Source organism: Podarcis filfolensis, assembly GCF_964270895.1.
Source record: "Podarcis filfolensis genome assembly, chromosome: 11".
Classification (NCBI taxonomy): Eukaryota; Metazoa; Chordata; class Lepidosauria; order Squamata; family Lacertidae; genus Podarcis; species Podarcis filfolensis.
Genome location: NC_139613.1, coordinates 19398223 through 19417450, shown reverse-complemented (window position 1 = coordinate 19417450; position 19228 = coordinate 19398223). Strand labels below are relative to the sequence as shown.

The following is a 19228-nucleotide window of genomic DNA, read 5'->3' as shown; positions in this document are numbered from 1 at the left end:
TTCGTCAGATAGCTTCGTATCTGACGAAGTGTGCATGCACATGAAAGCTCATACCAAGAACTAACTTAGTTGGTCTTTAAGGTGCTACTGGAAAGAAAAAAAATTTTTTGTTTCCACACAACTCCAACTCTCACTCTAACTCCTCCCCTCTGTTCCACTGCCCAATCACTTCACACTCATTTAACCCTTTCCTTATGACCCACCTAGGAGGCAAACACCACACCATGGTTTAGCTTATCACAGCACAGCATAAAAATGACCAGCAAGGAGGGAAGTGGATGTACTCGCTCCTCCAGAAGGTTGCATGCTTGTGCTAAATCATGGATTGACTTAACATGACATGTGAACCGGGCCATTGTGCAAAAGATTTTTTATTTCTTCCTCCTGTTCTTCATTGCTTAATTCAGTTTCTCCTAGTATTACTTCATATCTTAATCCATGTTGCGGCAAATCGTATTTGTAATCTATATCTATGTGTGTTCTTCTGAGGATCACATCCCAGTGGCGAGTGAGGCCTGAGGCAAAAGTGCGCAGGCAGTAAATGTGGATTTGATGTTTACACCCACTTGCTCACCCTTCTCTATCCTTCATCCATGCAACCAAGAGATGCTAGCAGAGTTCAAGGACAAATTCCAGCCAGGGTAAACACATTCAGGGTGAGAAGTAGAGGCAATGAGGAAGGGAGCCTGGGGAGCATTCTGAAGGCTGCATTTGATCCTCAAACCTGAAGACCCCACTTGTTCACTTAGAAAGGGAGCACCACAGAGATTTTGTACCATGTTCTAGTAAGTTTGAGTTGGACTGTGGTGGGATGGCCATCTGTCATGGATGCTCTAGCTGAGATTCCTGCATTGCAAGGGGTTGGGCCTTGCAGTTCCTTCCAACTCTACAATTCTATGATTCCACAAGGAGAAGACATTCAAATTAATGAACAAGAAAAGAAGGGCAATGAAGACGGATTATGAGAGCAGTCCCCAGCAAAATGGATTAAGATGTGAGACAAATCTGAGGAAAATAAAAACGATAAATATAAATAAATAAAAACCCGACGTAATACAAATGTAATAAATCTAAACAACAAATCTTAATTTCACATATACAGTGGTACCTCGGGTTAAGAACTTAATTCGTTCTGGAGGTCCGTTGTTAACCTGAAACTGTTCTTAACCTGAAGCACCACTTTAGCTAATGGGGTATCCCGCTGCGGCCGCGCGATTTCTGTTCCCATCCTGAAGCAAAGTTCTTAACCCGAGGTACTATTTCTGGGTTAGCGGAGTCTGTAACCTGAAGCATCTGTAACCTGAAGCGTCTGTAACCCGAGGTACCACTGTACAGATGTGGAGTCTGAACTGGCAATGACTGACCAGGAATGAGGCTGTTGTGGATCTGTAGCACTTCAACAAGATATCTGCTCATCCCTGATGAGCAGCAATGTAAATATGGGTAGCCTGGCCTTGCCTGAATTCTTAGAATGGAGTCTGATGGATTGGGGTGGGGTCAGGAGAGCCTTCTTACGACTGGAGGAGTTTGGAGGAGGAGGGGTGGTTTTGCCTGCCATTGGCTCTGGCGCTACCTACTGTTGATCGCCCGGCCTTCCACCCTACCAGTCCTCAATTGGAAACCATCACCACTGAGACCCCACTGAGGTGATGAGCAGGAGCATTCCTGCTGCACCCTATCCTGGGGGTCAGAATTCTGCACCTTGGTTGTGCAAATGCCATGTGGCTGTAAGACAGGCTTCCTTAAACTTGGCCCTCCAGATGTTTTTGGCCTACAGCTCCCATGATCCCTAGCGAGCAGGACCAGTGGTCAGGTGTAGTGAAGTTAGGAAATTTCAATGGACGAAACTTTGGTCAAGTTAGAAGCAAAGCATTGTGGGAAGACCAAAAGGGCCAAAGGATTTATGAGGAATGAGTTCTTGTTGCTTTAAGTGGAGACTTGCTGTCTATGGGAGTGAGAATCCTTATCGCAGGCATCTGAAAAAAGAAACTCTCCAAGTGAATAGTGGGATTCTAGCACCTGGTACTTAACAAAGGTATCTGGGTGTGAATGAGTTATCCACCCTAATCACTCTTGAGAATGTGGATCTGGTGAGTCTCTGAAACTAAGGAGGAACTCTTTGATCCAAGTTCCTGAAAATTAACAAGCTCAGCTGTCCCAAGTTAAATTATTAGTCAACTAACTGATCATTGGTGAATTTAAACATAATCAAGAATTTTGATTGGATCTGAGTTCCGTTTCCACATGAGTTTTAGAAATAAAGATCCTGAGAAAGTAGCCATGGGCGTGCTCTGCAATCCGCTGTCTGTCAGCCTACCACCTTGCTGATAGTCGGCCTATTTGTGGGTCTTTGTAATGAAGATCTTTTCTGTCTTTGAGACGCAGATTTCATTGAGGACTTTGAAACCATACTAACTTTGCCTTTGTTCTCATTTGTAAGTATGTTAGCTAGCTATACTATACCATGTTATTGTTTTCTGTGTGAAATGTGTTAAGTTGTGGGCGACCATATCAGACGACACAGCGATTCTTCCAAAGCAGCTCTTTATTTGTAAGCTGGAACAGAACTGAACTGAGGAGCTCAGTCAGCCTGCTTATATAGAGCTCCACTAGAATGCAACAGTAACCATTTTCTGTAACTAGCCAATCACTGAACGTCACTTTCGATCCTTCATTTGCATAACTATCTACAGTATCCCCCTGCTGGCCCAGGGTGAGAACTTCAGTACATAACAAAATGTATAAGAGAGGTGCCTACTTTTTAAAGTATGATTAACCCTGCTTTTTAAATAAATTTTAAATAGAGAACTTTTCTTGTCCTGTGTGCCATTCTGGGGGGAAGTCTGAGTCCATCAGCCTGACCAATCAGTTACGCACTACCTGTTGAATTTCTGCCTGCACTTTTGTGAAAGTAACTTGCAGGACAGGGCAGCCGGTAATTAGGAAGCATAACTTTCTCCCTTGAGTTACGTTTCCTGGTGCCCTGGTACAGGGGAGTGGTGGCAGCAACTACCCTTTTGATGCATTTTGTCCTGTAAAAAGTATATGCTTCTGGCCGCTGTTCCTTGAAACCTGATCCAGCTGGATGGTAGGACAGGTGGGGGGGGAGTGATTGGAGCATTACTACATCAGGGATGATGGGAATTGTAGTCTCAAAACATCTGGAGGGCCGAGTTTGAGGAAGCCTGCTCTAAGGGGAGGGGAAAGGAACAACATAGATGTAAGCAATGTGCAGAAACACAGGATGAGGAGAGCCCATCAAACACAGCACTATGGGATTGCCTAGCTACTTTACCTCCAGTTACAGAACTGGAAGTGCTTCTCCCAGACCTCCTGGACCTGGAAGGTTTTGACAACCGTTGGGGATGGCACGCCTACCTAATATATGGAAAAGCGAAAATTCACAAAAATTTTACCAACCATATAATAAGAAAGTCACTCTTTGCTGTATGGGAAAAATATAAAGACCTGATGGAGCCTAAAGTCCCGTGGTGGACTTCTCCAGTCTAAGCCATAGCAGTAAAACGGAAAAATACTCAGGAAAGCTGGCCAACATATAAAATACTTCTAAAAAATGAGGACGACCAAATAAAATTAAAAAACTTTGAGGAAATAAGAGAACACATTTCAGACTGGTTCCAATACCATCAGTTATTTGAAAAATTTAAATCTGACAAACAAAAGGGGTTCTCAACAGAAATTTCCCGATTCGAATCTGATCTTGTAAACTCTAAAAGAAAAACTCTTTCCAAAACTTACTGACTCCTCCTTGACTGGACAGTCAAGGAGGAATAGGTAACAGTGGCAATGGTGAGGTGGTCCCAGGATTTTGGCCATTCAATAACCATGGCCCAATGGGAAAATTTATGGAAGATCAATTGGAAATTCACAAACTGTTCTACAATTAGAGAGAACTTTCAAAAAATGCAACATCGATGGTATCTAACACCATGGAAACTTTCAAAAATGTATAAAAATGTGTCAAGTAATTGTTGGAGATGCGGAGACTCAGGAACATTCTACCGTATGTGGTGGATATGTAGGAAAATACAGGTATTCTGGGAGAGTATACATGCAGAACTGCAAAAAATGCTAAAGATATCTTTCAATAAAAAACCAGAGGCCTACCTCCTGGGAATAACAGATTTGGATATTCCACAAAAGAGGAAGGGTATCTTTTTATATGCGACGGCGGCAGCAAGAGTTTTGATCGCAGCAAAATGGAAGAGTAATGAAATCCCCTCTATACAAGATTGGATCCAAAAGCTGACAGAATATGCCGAATTAGATGGTTTATCAGAAAAAATTAAGAATAAATCAAAACAGGAATTTGTTTCTAAATGGGAGGTTTTCAAAGAATATCTGAAAAATAAATATAGTAGTTTAAATTCTGTTGCAGCATTCGAGGAACTTCAGTGATAGTTGCTAGGTAGATAGAAGAAATTAGATTTATTGAGAATAAGTTTAATTATGAAAAAAATGTGTATTGGCAATACGTAATATGAATTTGAAATATGGAATAGACGGGAAGTTGGGTCTTTAGTGTTAAGACCAATAGATGTTTTATTGTTTGCCAAGAAAATTATGTGTCTATGGTTATTTTTGTAATTTGTGTGTAATTTGGTATTTGTGGTTTTTTTGTGGTTTTTTTCTTGTTGTATAAATAAATATTAAAAAAAGGAAGTGCTTGTCCCCTCTCAAGTTTGGCCACCTTATAACAGGGTAGGTGTATCTGTGGACTCAGCTACATGAGTAAAGAAACAGCATTTTGAATGTGCTCTAAACATGCAGCGCCAGACAGCACAAATTTTTTATACACGTTTTTCCATAGGGTTTTTAAATTATTTTGTTAAAATGATCTAATTTCTGACTTATTTATAGCATTTTCCCCCCTGTGTGTAGATCCACCCTGTGTCTACCAAAAATGTCCCAAGGCATGATCAATTCTCTGTTGCTTAATTAAAACTGCTATACTGAATATGTACTGTATATATATTCTTAAACTACCAAGATACAGTAGAACAAAAGAAATAAGCAACTAGGCTAAAGCAGCTCTATGAAAAGTATTTGCAATCCATTAGTTACAAGTTTAAAGCCACAGGAACATGTAACAATCCATTTATTGAGAATAATTGCTTCATTATAAAAGCATTTATAACTTGGCGAATTTCCAGCAGGAGTAGTTAAGAAAAAACAACAACAATGCGAAGCTTCTTAAGAGTTTAATTTTATTCGAATTATTCAATTCGATCAATAAATATTCATTTATTTTTCCTGGGGAAAAAATTCGTTCATTTTCCCTGGGAAAAAGCATGGTGTCTCTTAAGGCAGAATGTGACAGGAAATAGCCACAAATGAGGCCTTTTTATGTATCACTTTGCATTATAAAATCATAACAATGCTTGATTTCCTCATCTCTGGATTTTGGATTTTTTATTTTTAAACTTACACAGATCTGTCTCCTCCTTTAGGTGAAAAACACTGGTTTCTTGATGGGTATAAAAAGGGGGGGGGAGAGAAATTACATAGCCTCCCCAAAGCAGAAGTTTTCTGGTTGACTCACAGATATATAGATATGTGTATATATTTTAAAATACAGCAAAAAAATATAAAGCCACAAGCAATTAATTTGTTAAAAGCTGAAACACAGTGCAAAATCCAATCTCGAACAAACAGCTCAATACATGAGAATACAGGCACAAATTCACATTTGTACAAATATGTTACAGTGTATTAGAAGAGCTTTGCTGGATCAAATCAATAACTTTATCAATTATTTTAGTATTTATTATAATATAATAATGTTACCAAATACACTATTAAAATAGTGTAATAAATATTACAATAACTATTACTGGGTTTTAAAAAATATTTCTCCCCTGACCTTCACCATGAGGTGAGTTAGAACAATTTACCCATAAAATATTCAAATAGGTTAAAACAAGCCATAGTGAAGAGGTGGGTCCTAAAATACAATATATCTCTCAGAGGCCATCTTATCTTATCTTATCTTGTCAGAGGCCATGATAAAGAGGTATAATATGTCTTCATAAAACTACATAATGGAGGGACCAGTTGCACCTCTGTGGGGATAGAATTCTACAACTTGCAGACTACTACAGAGAATGTCCTCTACTAAGCCACCATACCCTGAACCTCTGAGGATGGGGGAACTACCAAAGTCCTAACACCCAAGAGGGTCTGTAGGGAAGGGGTCAAGTCTTCTGAATATTTGAGGCCTTAGACTTGCCGATCAGAAGGTCGGCGGTTTGAATCCCCGCGACAGCGTGAGCTCCCGTTGCTTGGTTCCTGCTCCTGCCAACCTAGCAGTTCGAAAGCACATCGAAGTGCAAGTAGATAAATAGGTACCACTCCAGCGGGAAGGTAAACGGCGTTTCCGTGCGCTGCTCTGGTTCACCAGAAGCGGCTTAGTCATGCTGGCCATATGACCCGGAAGCTGTACGCCAGCTCCCTCGGCCAATAAAGTGAGATGAGCGCCACAACTCCAGAGTCGGCCACGACTGGAGCTAATGGTCAGGGGTCCCTTTACCTTTAAAAACATTTGGAGGGGCACAGGTTTCCCATCTCAGATCTAGAGCTTTTCCACAAAGAATCACTTCTGATGAACTGATGGGCGTTTTGTGTGCTTTGAGGTCCCTTGAAGTCAATTAAGTTTGCTTTTCCATCAGTGTATTTAGGACACCAGCCAAAGTCTGTCCAAATCCCAGCTGTTCCCTCTCCACCCTCAATATCTGATGACTTTTCCCTTTGAAATCACTGGCTCGGAATCGGATTTTGACGTAATACGTACAGAAACAACAGCATGCAACTTCATGACGTAAATTCCTAGAAGAAGCAAGCACACGGGGAACTCTCTGTGATGAACTACGTTAACCTTGGGCAATCCAACCTGGCTAAACCTTCAGTTAATCAGTTTTCCAGAGCAAAGAGCAGGTTTCCCTTTCCTCCCCATATGCATTGCACAAAGTGACTAAGTATTAGAGCGGTTATATTCATCCCTTTTTCACCCACTGTCTTTGGGTTGTATCAATGCTCCATGAATGGAACTCTGCTCACACAACAGAACTTCCCCTTCCGCTCCTCCCCCATTCTTGTGCACCCCATAATCTGATCTGGAAGATCCCCCCAAAGAGAACAGGGGAATATATATATAATTTTCCATTTAGTAATATGCAATCATTTATTAACCACTTTACCTCTCTGGCTCTTTAGAGTCCATCAACTTCCTTCCCTCCCACCTCATGGCTTTCAAAATTAACCTTTATATCATTGCATTTTCTGCATTTTCCAATTCTAATTACATTCCATACAAAACACCTTAATATTTAAATAAATATAGAAAGGGAGAAAATTTATCATTACAAGTCTTCAGACAACTCTGCTAGTGATGTTAATTGCTTACAGTAATCTTTCAAATATTGTATAAATTTACTCCAGTCCTTTTAGAATACTTGATCACGCTGGCTTCGGATTTTTCCTGTCAGCTTCACCAATTCCGCAAAGTCCATCATTTTCATCTGCCACTCTTCTTTCGTTGGTACTTCTTGTTGTTTCCATTTTTGGGGAAATTCCAGTTTAGCAAGGAGATGTTTCTTCAGCTAGTGGAACGAGAATGTCGGCTACTGCTCCTTGAGTCAACTAAATTGGTCATTCAGAAGGAAATACGATTATCTCTCTACTGTATAAAATAAAAACGCATGACTGTAGTCACACATCCCTCTTTCAATGATCTGGAGTGGCACTTCTCAGTCCTGGATTTGCATGAAGCCAGGGTGGGGTAGGGAAGCAAAAGAGATAGCAGCTTGCACAACAGCAGTGGCCATGGCATGGGAGCGAGAAGGGAAAGACACTGAGAAGGGAAGGGCACTGAGAAGGGAAAAGAGGTACGGTAGTTCAAAACAATGGCAGAAGTTTGAGTAAAGAAAGGATGGAGGAAACTGAGAGGGAAATGGCAGTTTCTAAGAGCAGCAATGGAAGGACACAGAAAGGTTGTTTTTAAAACATACAAACCTAGATACCTCACACTGCTGGTGGGGCTGTGCATCTCCTCTCCTACCCCCTATCCCACTGTAATTAAATTCAAGAATCAATCTGCTAAGTGGCAAAGTTATAAATCATTAAAAAATGTAGAGCTTAGAAAAAACAGAGGGAGAGTGCTATGCCAGTGTTATCATAAAGCCTGCAATTTTCTTCCCCCTTGCTGGGAAGTAAGCCCCCACTGAACTCCTTGGAAGTTAAGTAAAGGTAAAGGTAAAGGTACCCCTGACCATTAGGTCCAGTCATGGATGACTCCGGGGTTGCGGCGCTCATCTCATTTGTCCGCAGACAGCTTCCGGGTCATGTGGCCAGCATGACTAAGCCACTTCTGGCTAGCCAGAGCAGCGCACGGAAACGCTGTTTACATTCCCGCTGGAGCAGTACCTATTTATCTACTTGCACTTTGACGTGCTTTTGAACTGCTAGGTTGGCAGGAGCAGGGACTGAGCAACGGGAGCTCACCCCGTTGTGGGGATTTGAAACGCCTACCTTCTGATTGGCAAGCCCTAGGCTTAGTGGTTTAGATCACAGCGCCACCCGCATCCCTGGGATTTAAGTATCCTTGTCCTAATCCATAGGAACGAAGGAAGCTGCCTTATACTGGGTCAGACTACGGGCCCATCTGACTCAATGTTGTCTATGGTGACTGGCACTGACACTCGAGGATTTCAGACAGTGGTCTCCCTCATTCCTACCAGGAGATGCCCTGGCCTTCTGCATGCAGGGCAGATTCGTGGTCCTCCTCCAAAGTAAGAGCCAATGTTGCTGAATGGGTTTTCAGACCCAAGGCCAATTCCAGGTTTGAGGGACACAGCATACTCTGGCAGTGCCCCCTTCTGTCAATGGGCCCTGGTGGGCTTAGTTGGCGGCACTGCACTGCTGTGGGCAGCAGCATTCAATATTCTAAGGATTGTCAGATGACCAGATCTAGTTTTAATTTCCCACAATGCCCTGGGAAATAATGCTATGTTGAGGGCATTTCATGGAAAAATTTAAATGGCTAAACCATGGGTAGGCAAACTAAGGCCCGGGAGCTGGATCCGGCCCAATCGCCTTCTAAATCTGGCTCATGGACAGTCCGGGAATCAGTGTGTTTTTACATGAGTAGAATGTGTCCTTTTATGTAAAATGCATCTCTGGGTTATTTGTGGGGCCTGCCTGGTGTTTTTACATGAGTAGAATGTGTGTTTTTATTTAAAATGCATCTCTGGGTTATTTGTGGGGCATAGGAATTCGTTGGTTTCCCCCCCAAAAAAACATAGTCTGGCCCCCCACAAGGTCTGAGGGACAGTGGACTGGCCCCCTGCTGAAAAGGTTTCCTGACCCCTGGGTTTCCTGACCCATCTTAAAGCACTGGGGCAGGGGTTTATTTTAATTTATTAAGGGAGCACTTGTCTTGCCCCCCACATTCAAGACACAGAACTTTGACTTGGTTTGAGTATTCCCGAAGGAGCTTCCTTCCAAAAGTCAGCACATGATTTAAACATAGATCGAGATACAGGTTACAAAGTCAACAGTTCAGAAGCAGGACTGACATGCCCTGACAGAAACGCCTGACATGCCCCCTTGGATCTCCTGCTGAAGAGCAGGTCGAGCACAGTCGTTTGCACAGTTCTCATCACATGCAATGGGACGGAGTAAGCAAATGGCAGAGGAGGATTTAGGTAGGACAGCATAATTGGTTCCACTGGACACAGAGCCCCGGGGGCACTGCAGGGCATCACAACTATGACATAGTGAATTGAGCAGAACAGAAGGCGGGGGAGGGGTGTCACCAAATTTTGCCCTTGCATAGGGCCCTGCTGAAATTTGATGGACCAATGTCCATCCCTGCAAGTGGACACTCCTGTCCATCACTGTTCTGCTATTCTTCCTTCTGACTCCCCCCTTTATCTGCCCCCTCTCTCCCTCATAGCTGTGCGCACCCTCCTTTTCTGTTGCTCTTTCTCGGGGGGTTCCTGCAGTCCACTGTGTCCCTGCACACATGCATACAATATTGGTGTGCAACAGTGCATTATCTGTGCAAGCTCGCAAGAGAGGCATGCCAACCAGTGGGGCCTGATTTAGTGTTGGTGGGGATTCGTGCAAGGACTTATGGAGGTCTACCAGCCTGTTTCTTGGGAGAAAAGCAATGACAAACCTAGACAGCATCTTAAAAAGCAGAGACATCACCTTGCCAACAAAGGCCTGTATAGTCAAAGCTATGGTTTTCCCAGTAGTGATGTATGGAAGTGAGAGCTGGACCATAAAGAAGGCTGATCGCCGAAGAATTGATGCTTTTGAATTATGGTGTTGGAGGAGACTCTTGAGAGTCCCATGGACTGCAAGAAGATCAAACCTATCCATTCTGAAGGAAATCAGCCCTGAGTGCTCACTGGAAGGACAGATCGTGAAGCTGAGGCTCCAGTACTTTGGCCACCTCATGAGAAGAGAAGACTCCCTGGAAAAGACCCTGATGTTGAGAAAGATTGAGGGCACAAGGAGAAGGAGATGACAGAGGACGAGATGGTTGGACAGTGTTCTCGAAGCTACTATCGTGAGTTTGACCAAACCGCGGGAGGCAGTGGAAGACAGGAGTGCCTGGCGTGCTCTGGTCCACGGGGTCACAAAGAGTCGGACACGACTAAATGACTAAACAACAACCACCACCACCTCTGATTCTTCCTGCCAGAAGGATATAAATTTAATAAATAAATGTAAAAGGGGCTCTACACACGAGCATTTATCTCCCTCCAGAATCAGCAGGTGCATGATGGAGAAGAAGAGGGTCACGCTCACAGCTTCTCCCTTTGATACTGGCCTTGGTGTGTCAGCATCAAAAAATGTGCAACCCCTGAGGTCATAAAACCTGGACAGCTATATGCATGGAGGGTGTAAATGCAGCCATAGGGGGCCCTGGGTCAGATCAGGATCATGGCGCTGGGGGAGGAATTTTAACATTTCCTATCGTTTCCCCCCCCAACCAAATCTCCACCACCACCCCCTTACACATTTATCCCATCCTTTCCCGAAGTGCTCAGGATAGCAGTGGGGGCTGGAGAACTTCTCAGTGAATCGGAATGCAAACTGCAGGAGGAGGCAGAAAGCAAATGGAGAGGGAATGGAGGATGCAATGGCACATCCTGAAAGAGGACTGTTGCTGGTTGGCTGGAATCCTGAACAGGAGAACTCCATGCTGCAGCACTGTACTTTCCATAAGTTTTTGTTATTCCATTCAGTTTGTGACGGGCACCTGCAGCACTTTCCCCAAATTCGAAATGTGCCTCCTTATCCAACCATCTAAGTTCTAACCAACATCTAGCAGCAAATCGTATAAATAAGCACGCCAGCCAAGGAAACCAACACAGTGATGCAATAATCAGACTAATAACACAGAGCGTACCCTGTCATTAGACAAACTGGCCTCCAATCTTTCATTAGATTTGTGCCCACAGATACATTGCACCACCAGTATTGGATGAGGACTTTTATAACCCCTTTGTGGGAGGCAAATTTGTAGTGTCTCAACTGCGGAGCACATTTCTAATGGGAAGAAGAGAACACCCAGGGAGGTTTTATGGATGATTTATCACTATCAAATCTACGAAATAAAGCAGAGACTGCACAGAAAGGCAGAATCCAGCTCTGCAGCCATCTAGGATTCGGAGATTCTGACCTTTATTTCTGAAACTGGCGAGTTGGTACTAGGAATTCTCTTGTCTTCATGGAGAATGCTAGAGCAGCTATTTTGTTTACCCTTAAAAGTCCAGCTGTGGAATATGATGTGAGGAGCGGAGAGGTAACAGACACAGCTCCAGTGACTTGCCAGTTAGAGACAACTACATATTGTGGAGAAGCATTTGTACTGGGACCAGTGCTATTGAACTTGTTCATAACTTATCAGTATTTGAGGAGAGCAGCGAAAGAGTTAAGTTTGCAAATGATCAGGATGGTAAACCCCCAAACAGACTGCAAAGAGCTCCAAAGAAGATCTCTTCAAATTGGGTGAATGGGCAACAAAACAGAAAAATGAGATTAATTGTTCTTAATTTTTATTATTATTTATTAAATTTATATACTGCCCTTCATCTGAATATCTTAGGGCAGTTCACAGTATAAAAATACAGGATGAGAGCGCAAAATAAAAAAACAATTAAACAAAAACCAAACAAACACATATAAAATGCCAAAGATATTATTATTATTATTATTTATTAAATTTATTGTAACTAAGCGACAAATTGATGCACAGTGGGGCAAAAAAGGTAAATAAAAAAAAGAGCATATGCACTGATATGGTCTAAGTTTACAGAGACTTATCCAGAAAGAGATCATGGGGTGGGGTGGATAGCTCAAAGCAAATGCTGAAACAAGAATGAGCCAGCTATGAAAAGGAGCCGCTTGTTCTTTATAGGTTCAGGCACTTCTTGCAATATCATCACCAAAACAAATCAGCTGAAGCAATTAACTCCAACTGCAACTTTGCCAAATGGCACAGTGGTAATAAACATAAATTAGACACCTACTCCACAAATGCTTTCATCTTGCAGCTTGTAAAGTTACCAGGCTTACTGGTCTTTTATCATACTGGAAAGGGCTTAGCCCAGCAATGTTCAGTGTTGATCACAGGCAAGTATGAAGCAAACTTGGAGAAAACCTGAAGTTTCCAGTGTGCTCCCACCACTGGTTTGAGAAGTGGTGTACACACACAACGTAGGCTGCAATCCAAATTTATCTTGTATTTTCTTATGAAATACTGCATTTTTATGCATTTTCTTCTAAACTGGCTTCAGCTTGAATTGAGAAAAAAGGATGGCCTAGCTGGATTTCAAGGTGGTAAGGTGAACACTAACTAAAAGAGAAATAAATGAAGACTTAGAGAAATGTCGAAGAGAAGGTGGCCAATGGCCCTGTCTCAACAAAACCTCTATCAAGTTCAATCTGAGATGGACTTATCTCTAGGGAACATGGGCCATGGGCAAATCTCTTGCCTGTGCAGGAGTTTTATGCATGTCCACGATATTTAAATGCACTTACAACATGAGCAGGCCCATTTGGGTGCAATGTTTGCATGTCAATGGTATATCCCATCCTATTCCAGTACTAGAGGTAAGTGTGTTTAAACACTTACACTGGTAAGGGCTTCACTAAGGACCAGTCCTGTATAAATTAGTCCTAATGGTAACAGAAATTCCTACCCCAGGTCTGCGAAGACTATGGGCTGTTATACACTTCTGTTTCCCCCATCGCTTTCCCCTGGGGAAGCCTGCTCTTTGCTTCTGATTTGGAAAAAAGAGCAACTGGGTTTTCCACATATTGCTGTTGGTTCCGATTGAGTGGTAAAGAGCAGGTTTTCCTGGGGGCAAACGAGAAACTGCTCAGACCTGTGCTTCCTAGGCACAGCACAAGTGGAATTGTGGATTAGCCTTGTGTGTGTGTGTGTGTGTGTGTGTGTGTGTAAGGACCTAAAACAGGCTCTTTTTTTGGTCTGCTTCAAAGCGGGAATTTTTAGATGAGGCTTGGGTATGTTTTTAGGCTGCTGCAGTTCATACGGTTTTTTTTATGATACTGCTTTACAGGTGAGCTAATCAAGTCAACTTTAAATACATGCATATGTAATCTCCTTCTTCCCAGGTGAACGATCAGCCTGCACCCCACGACTGGCCACACACAGAGGGCACAGAAGAGGGAGGATGACAGCAAAGGCAGGGGAGGACGTTGGCAGTGAGGGCAAGGATCCCCCAGAAGTGGCTCACTCAGGGGAAAGTGACAGCGAGGGTGAAAAGCGTCCTACGCTGAGTTGTCAGGATGACCTGGAAGAGAAGAAGAAGAAGAGTTTGGATTTGATATCCCGCTTTATCACTACCCTAAGGAGCCTCAAAGCGGCTAACATTCTCCTTTTCCCTTCCTCCCCCACAACAAACACTCTGTGAGGTGAGTGAGGCTGAGAGACTTCAGAGAAGTGTGACTAGCCCAAGGTCACCCAGCAGCTGCATGTGGAGGAGCAGGGAATCAAACCTGGTTCACCAGATTACGAGTCCACTGCTCTTAACCACTACACCATGCTGGCTCTCAGGGGAGTGAGCATGGAATAAGTGGAAGAATTGCCAGTGGGGCCTGCTCAAAGCAAGAAGGGAGCCCAAGCGCCCCGCTTCCCACTGCCATCGTCACCTTGAGTCCGTAGGCGGGCAAGCAGAGAAGAACAACATTGTTTGCCCAGGAGTGCACATCATCATGGACCTGGAGGGAATGACAGCTACGCTGACAGCTGTGCCTCACCAGGCTAAGATGGGGCTGGGAGCACAGAGCATATGATCCCTGCACCTGTAGCTGACTCAGATTGGAACCAGTCCTAATTAAGGAGAGAAGAGTCAAGCTGCAAGCATTGGCACAACTACCCAAGGCAGGGGTGAGGAGGAGGAGGAGTATTGTGAAGACCAAGAGGGTGATGTTGGAGTGCAGAGGGTAGAATGACCTTTTCTGGGCAAAGGTACAGCAGAGACAGCAGGAGCAAGGTGTGCTGAGGGACCATTGCACACTGAGAGGAAGCAACGGCAAAGAGGAAGAAAGTACCGCTAAGAGCAGCCAGATTCGGGACAGGCTGGAACTTTATTGGACTTGGCGCTAGACCACTGCCATCTCAACCCTGCACCAAACGCGACAGGGAAGGTATTGATGACTGGTTTTTGGATGTGCCCCACTCCAGTGATATGACTCATAGAAAGGCAAGGTATGAACGCCATACAATAAAGAAGTTAATTAATACAGCATGCTACAACATAAAAAGAGAAAGGAAACAAACAGAGGAGGACAGAGGTAAATAATTAGTGTATGGCAAAAAATCCACCATTTCTAAAATATCTTGTTGTTGTTTAGTCGTTTAGTCGTGTCCGACTCTTCGTGACCCCATGGACCAGAGCACGCCAGGCACTCCTGTCTTCCACTGCCTCCCGCAGTTTGGTCAGACTCGTGTTTGTAGCTTCGAGAACACTGTCCAACCATCTCGTCCTCTGTCGTCCCCTTCTCCTTGTGCCCTCCATCTTTCCCAGCATCAGGGTCTTTTCCAGGGAGTCTTCTCTTCTTGTGAGGTGGCCAAAGTACTGGAGCCTCAGCGTCACGATCTGTCCTTCCAGTGAGCACTCAGGGCTGATTTCCTTCAGAATGGATACGTTTGATCTTCTTGCAGTCCACGGGACTCTCAAGAGTCTCCTCCAGCACCATAATTCAAAAGCATCAATTCTTTGGCGATCAGCCTTCTTTATGGTCCAGCTCTCACTTCCATACATCACTACTGGGAAAACCATGGCTTTAACTATACGGACCTTTGTTGGTAAGGTGCCTTCCATAAAAAGGCACTAACTGAGAAAAAACAGAAGTAAGCAAAGGTCTCAATGTATGTATTCACTTGACTTTGTCTTACATATGTTATGGATTCTTGTATGGACCAGTCTTAAAGTTCTTTTGTCTACTTCTATCCCATCTCTTGACCGCTAAAGTAGGTTTAGTCTTTATGGTGCCACGAGGCTGTTTTCTTCTCCTACATGAACAGTTAAATCTCCAATTTATTGGTAGATGGATGGTAGCACTGTCATCCTCTACGCTGACTGGACACTGCTCATTTATCATCTTGGAATAATAATAATAATAATAATAATAATAATAATAATAATAATAATTTATTTGTACCCTGCCCATCTGGCTGGGTCTCCCAGCCACCCTGGGCGGCCTCCAACAAAGATTAAAAATACATTAAAATGTCACACATTAAAAACTTCCCTGAACAGGGCTGCCTTCAGATGTCTTCTAAATGTCAGGGAGTTGTTTATCTCTTTGACATCTAATGGGAGGAGGTTCCACAGGGCAGGCACCACTACTGAGAAGGCAGGAATGAGCATGAATATGGGTACCCACTCTTGCAATGCCCTGCATAACTACCTACTAGTAACAGAAACAGGTCAGAGTTGTTTGTTCCTAGAACTATTGGATAATCTGGTGGCAGGCAGCCTCTTGAACCCAATAGGCCTTGTTGTGGAACTCAGCTGAAAGCTGCAGCACTCATGCCACATATTCCAGGGGCCAGAATGAGCACCATAGTTTGGGGCAGTTATGACTACTTTCCTAACCAGTCACACACACTGTCTACCTGATACTGGGGTCTCACGTTCACATGTGTCTGAAATGTGCTTCCTGGTGCTTTTTTGATGTCATGCAGGCACAACACCTTCTTTATATGTATGGCATTGACAAAGCTGTGCCTATGTCATTCTGTGTCGACAACTTCAATTGACGACTTAATTAATTAAGAGTCTCATGCTCTACTGACTGAGCTAGATGTTGTTGGATTCCAAATCTTGTCAGACCCAGAAGCCATGGCCAATATAAGGGCGGCGGGGGGGGGGGGGGAATCATAGGCTAGCAATGTCTGAAGGGCACCATGTTGGCTATCTGTAGACTAGACTATAAAATGAACTAACATATTCATTACCAAGGCGGAAAGAAAAGGACACATTTTCACAATGTCAAGGAAAATGTGACATTACTTGTTGACAAGATTGATTACTGAAAGGCGAGTTTACCGGTAAGTCATGTATGAGGAACCAGATTTAAATACCACCTGCATCCTGCTGTTCTTGTTCTGGGGTGTCAGTTTTCATCATTGGTGTGACTGAATATTGATTAAGAAACACAACATTTTCAAATGACAACATACAAACTTTGCAAGCACTGAGCTGCTAAATAAAAGTGGAACTTTCACCTTCTCTATAGGCTAAGGTAAGTGAGAGAAGGTTTGCCAGGGCTGAACTGCCAGGTCAAATTGCAGATCCTCTTTAGGAAGTTGGGTCTTTTGCTTTCAGATAACGCAAAGCCTCCAGTAAGTTGAGGTTTGAATTTAAAAAGCAGAAGAGAATTAAGAAAAACAGCAGCAGCAGCAAAAGACTCTTAAAACTTATTTACTGTATTTTTCCATCTATAAGACGCCGCCATGTATAAGACGCCCCCTATTTTGGGGGACTCTGATTTAAGAAAATAGGGGGGAGATCTATCCATGTATAAGACACCCCCAAATTTTGGACATTATTTTTTAGGGAAAAAATCTAGTCTTATAGATGGAAAAATATGGTATTTATTTATTTTATTTATTAAATTTATATACCACCCTTCATCAAAAGATCTCAGGGCAGTTTGCAGAATAATATACAAGAAAACATACAGTTAAAGACAAATGCAGCTTTGCAAATAAGTTCATAAAAGGAACTAGCAAATGTCTGGCTCTGTAGCACATAAATCGCCTGGCGCACAAAGGGCTCATCTACACTTATCCACTCATAGACTTATACACTCATCCACACTTTCTAGGCACAGGTCTGAGCTTTCCAGGTCTTAGTCTGAGTGGTTTTGTGGGGGGCTTTCCTTGGGAAAACTCATGTTTTTCTGCTGAATTGGAGCAAACAGCGATCCACAGAAAACCCAATTGCCATTTGCTCTGATTCAGTGATAATACAGCTTTTCAGGGAAAGTGCTGGGGGGGGACCCCACTTGGACGTGGACCTGGGAAGCCTTAACCTGTGCCAAGAAACGCAACACAAAAGGAAATGTAGATGAATCCAAATTGAAACAATTTTCTTCCAGTTAAAAATACTTCTGTCAGAGCTACCCTAGGTCCCAGCTCACAAAGGACCAACGCTGCTTCGTTGTTAAGTATAAAAGTCTTTATTGAAGTTCAGTTTCACTTCCAGAGCCGCAGCGCGCAGCTCTACGTCTCAACTGTCAGACCGCTGATGCTCCGTCTGAGTCTCCTCCCCCTTGACACCAATTTAAGATTCTAGCCTTGCTCCACCTTCTCCGCTGCTCCTTCCTCCTCTGGGTCCGCCTGCCCGCCGGGGTTCCGCCCTTTCTAGCCTCTTCTCCCGCTGATTCCCCTGAGCCTTCTCCCTCCCTCCGGCGGGCTTTAGGAGCTGGTTCCCCATCCGGGTCTCCTGCTGTTCCGCGCGCCTGCACATTTGAACTTGGCGCGCGCGCCCAGCCAGCAGCTTTCCTCCTGACCGTTTCACTGCTGCTGTCACTGCTTCCCCCTTCGGGGGGGCTAGCTACAACTGACCTCCCTTCCGTTCCCCCACTCTCCGATGGAGGCGTGGTCAGCCCTGACTCCCTCTCTGGAGGAGACACTGCCCCTGACACATGTGACTCTTCCCCCCCACTACGCTCTGGTGGGGAAACTGGTCCTGATCCTCCACTGCTGCTTTGGGGTTCCCCTCTGGCTCCTTGTTTCTGGTGCGTCCCCCCTGGGACCCCCCTTGCCCTGACCATCGGCGCCCCCTTCTGGGAATCTTCTGATTCGCTGGAGAAGCTCATGGAATCTCTCGGGCCACTGTCATACTCCCCTACGCTGCCCTCGGATTCTTCCCCTTCGCTCTCCAATTCCTCTCTCCCCAGTGCTCCTGCTCCTGATTCCCTGACATCTTCTTTGCCCGGTCTCCTTACCAGTGCTTTTTTTCAGGGGTTCTCAATAGTACAAAGTACTGGCACCTCTTTTTTGATGTTAAAAAGTGTGGCATTTACTGTAACAACTTCATGGTGAGTACTGACACCCACCTATTTATCTAGGGAAAAAGCACTTATTATTACTCATCTCTGGTGGACACACAAGCAAATACTATTAAATAAGGGGATAGTAACACTGATCTACTTTACAGGGCTATTACTGAGAACAGGTATGCAAAGGATTTTGATCACTCTAAACCTCACTATGTACATGCTAATTATTGTTACTTCCTAGCTGGAAACTTAGGTTAAAAATATATAGGAGACCCACTTGATCTAATCAAGGATCATCTAGTCTAGGTGAGTGGAGGGCATTTTTGTTGTTGTTGCTGCTGCTGCTGGCATTGATGGCTCATCCAGACTTCCGTTTGTACTGTTGCTTTCCCCAATGGAAAACCTGCTCTTTACTGTTGAATCGGAGCAAATTGTCAAGTGGATTTTCTGCCAACTGCTCTAATTAGCACTGTTGTAGAAAAATTGGGGGTTGGCTTTTGCTGCCCAACTCCCCAAGGGACTCTGAGTTCCCTAAGTCCATGACTGGTCAAAGAAGAATGGATGGAGGCAGGATCCAGTGAAAGCTAGGCTGATTTTTATTTTTCTGTTGCAACAGAGCCCCGCCCCCACCACAAGGAAGTGAGAGAGACCAAAA

The 19228-nt window shown here is 43.9% G+C and overlaps 1 long non-coding RNA gene across 1 annotated transcript in view; it reads left to right on the top strand.

Annotated features, from left to right (window-relative positions):
* The window catches only part of LOC310744689, a 150728-nt gene that overhangs the window by 15565 nt on the left and 115935 nt on the right, over window positions 1–19228 (top strand). The gene's annotated exons all lie outside the window — the stretch shown is intronic.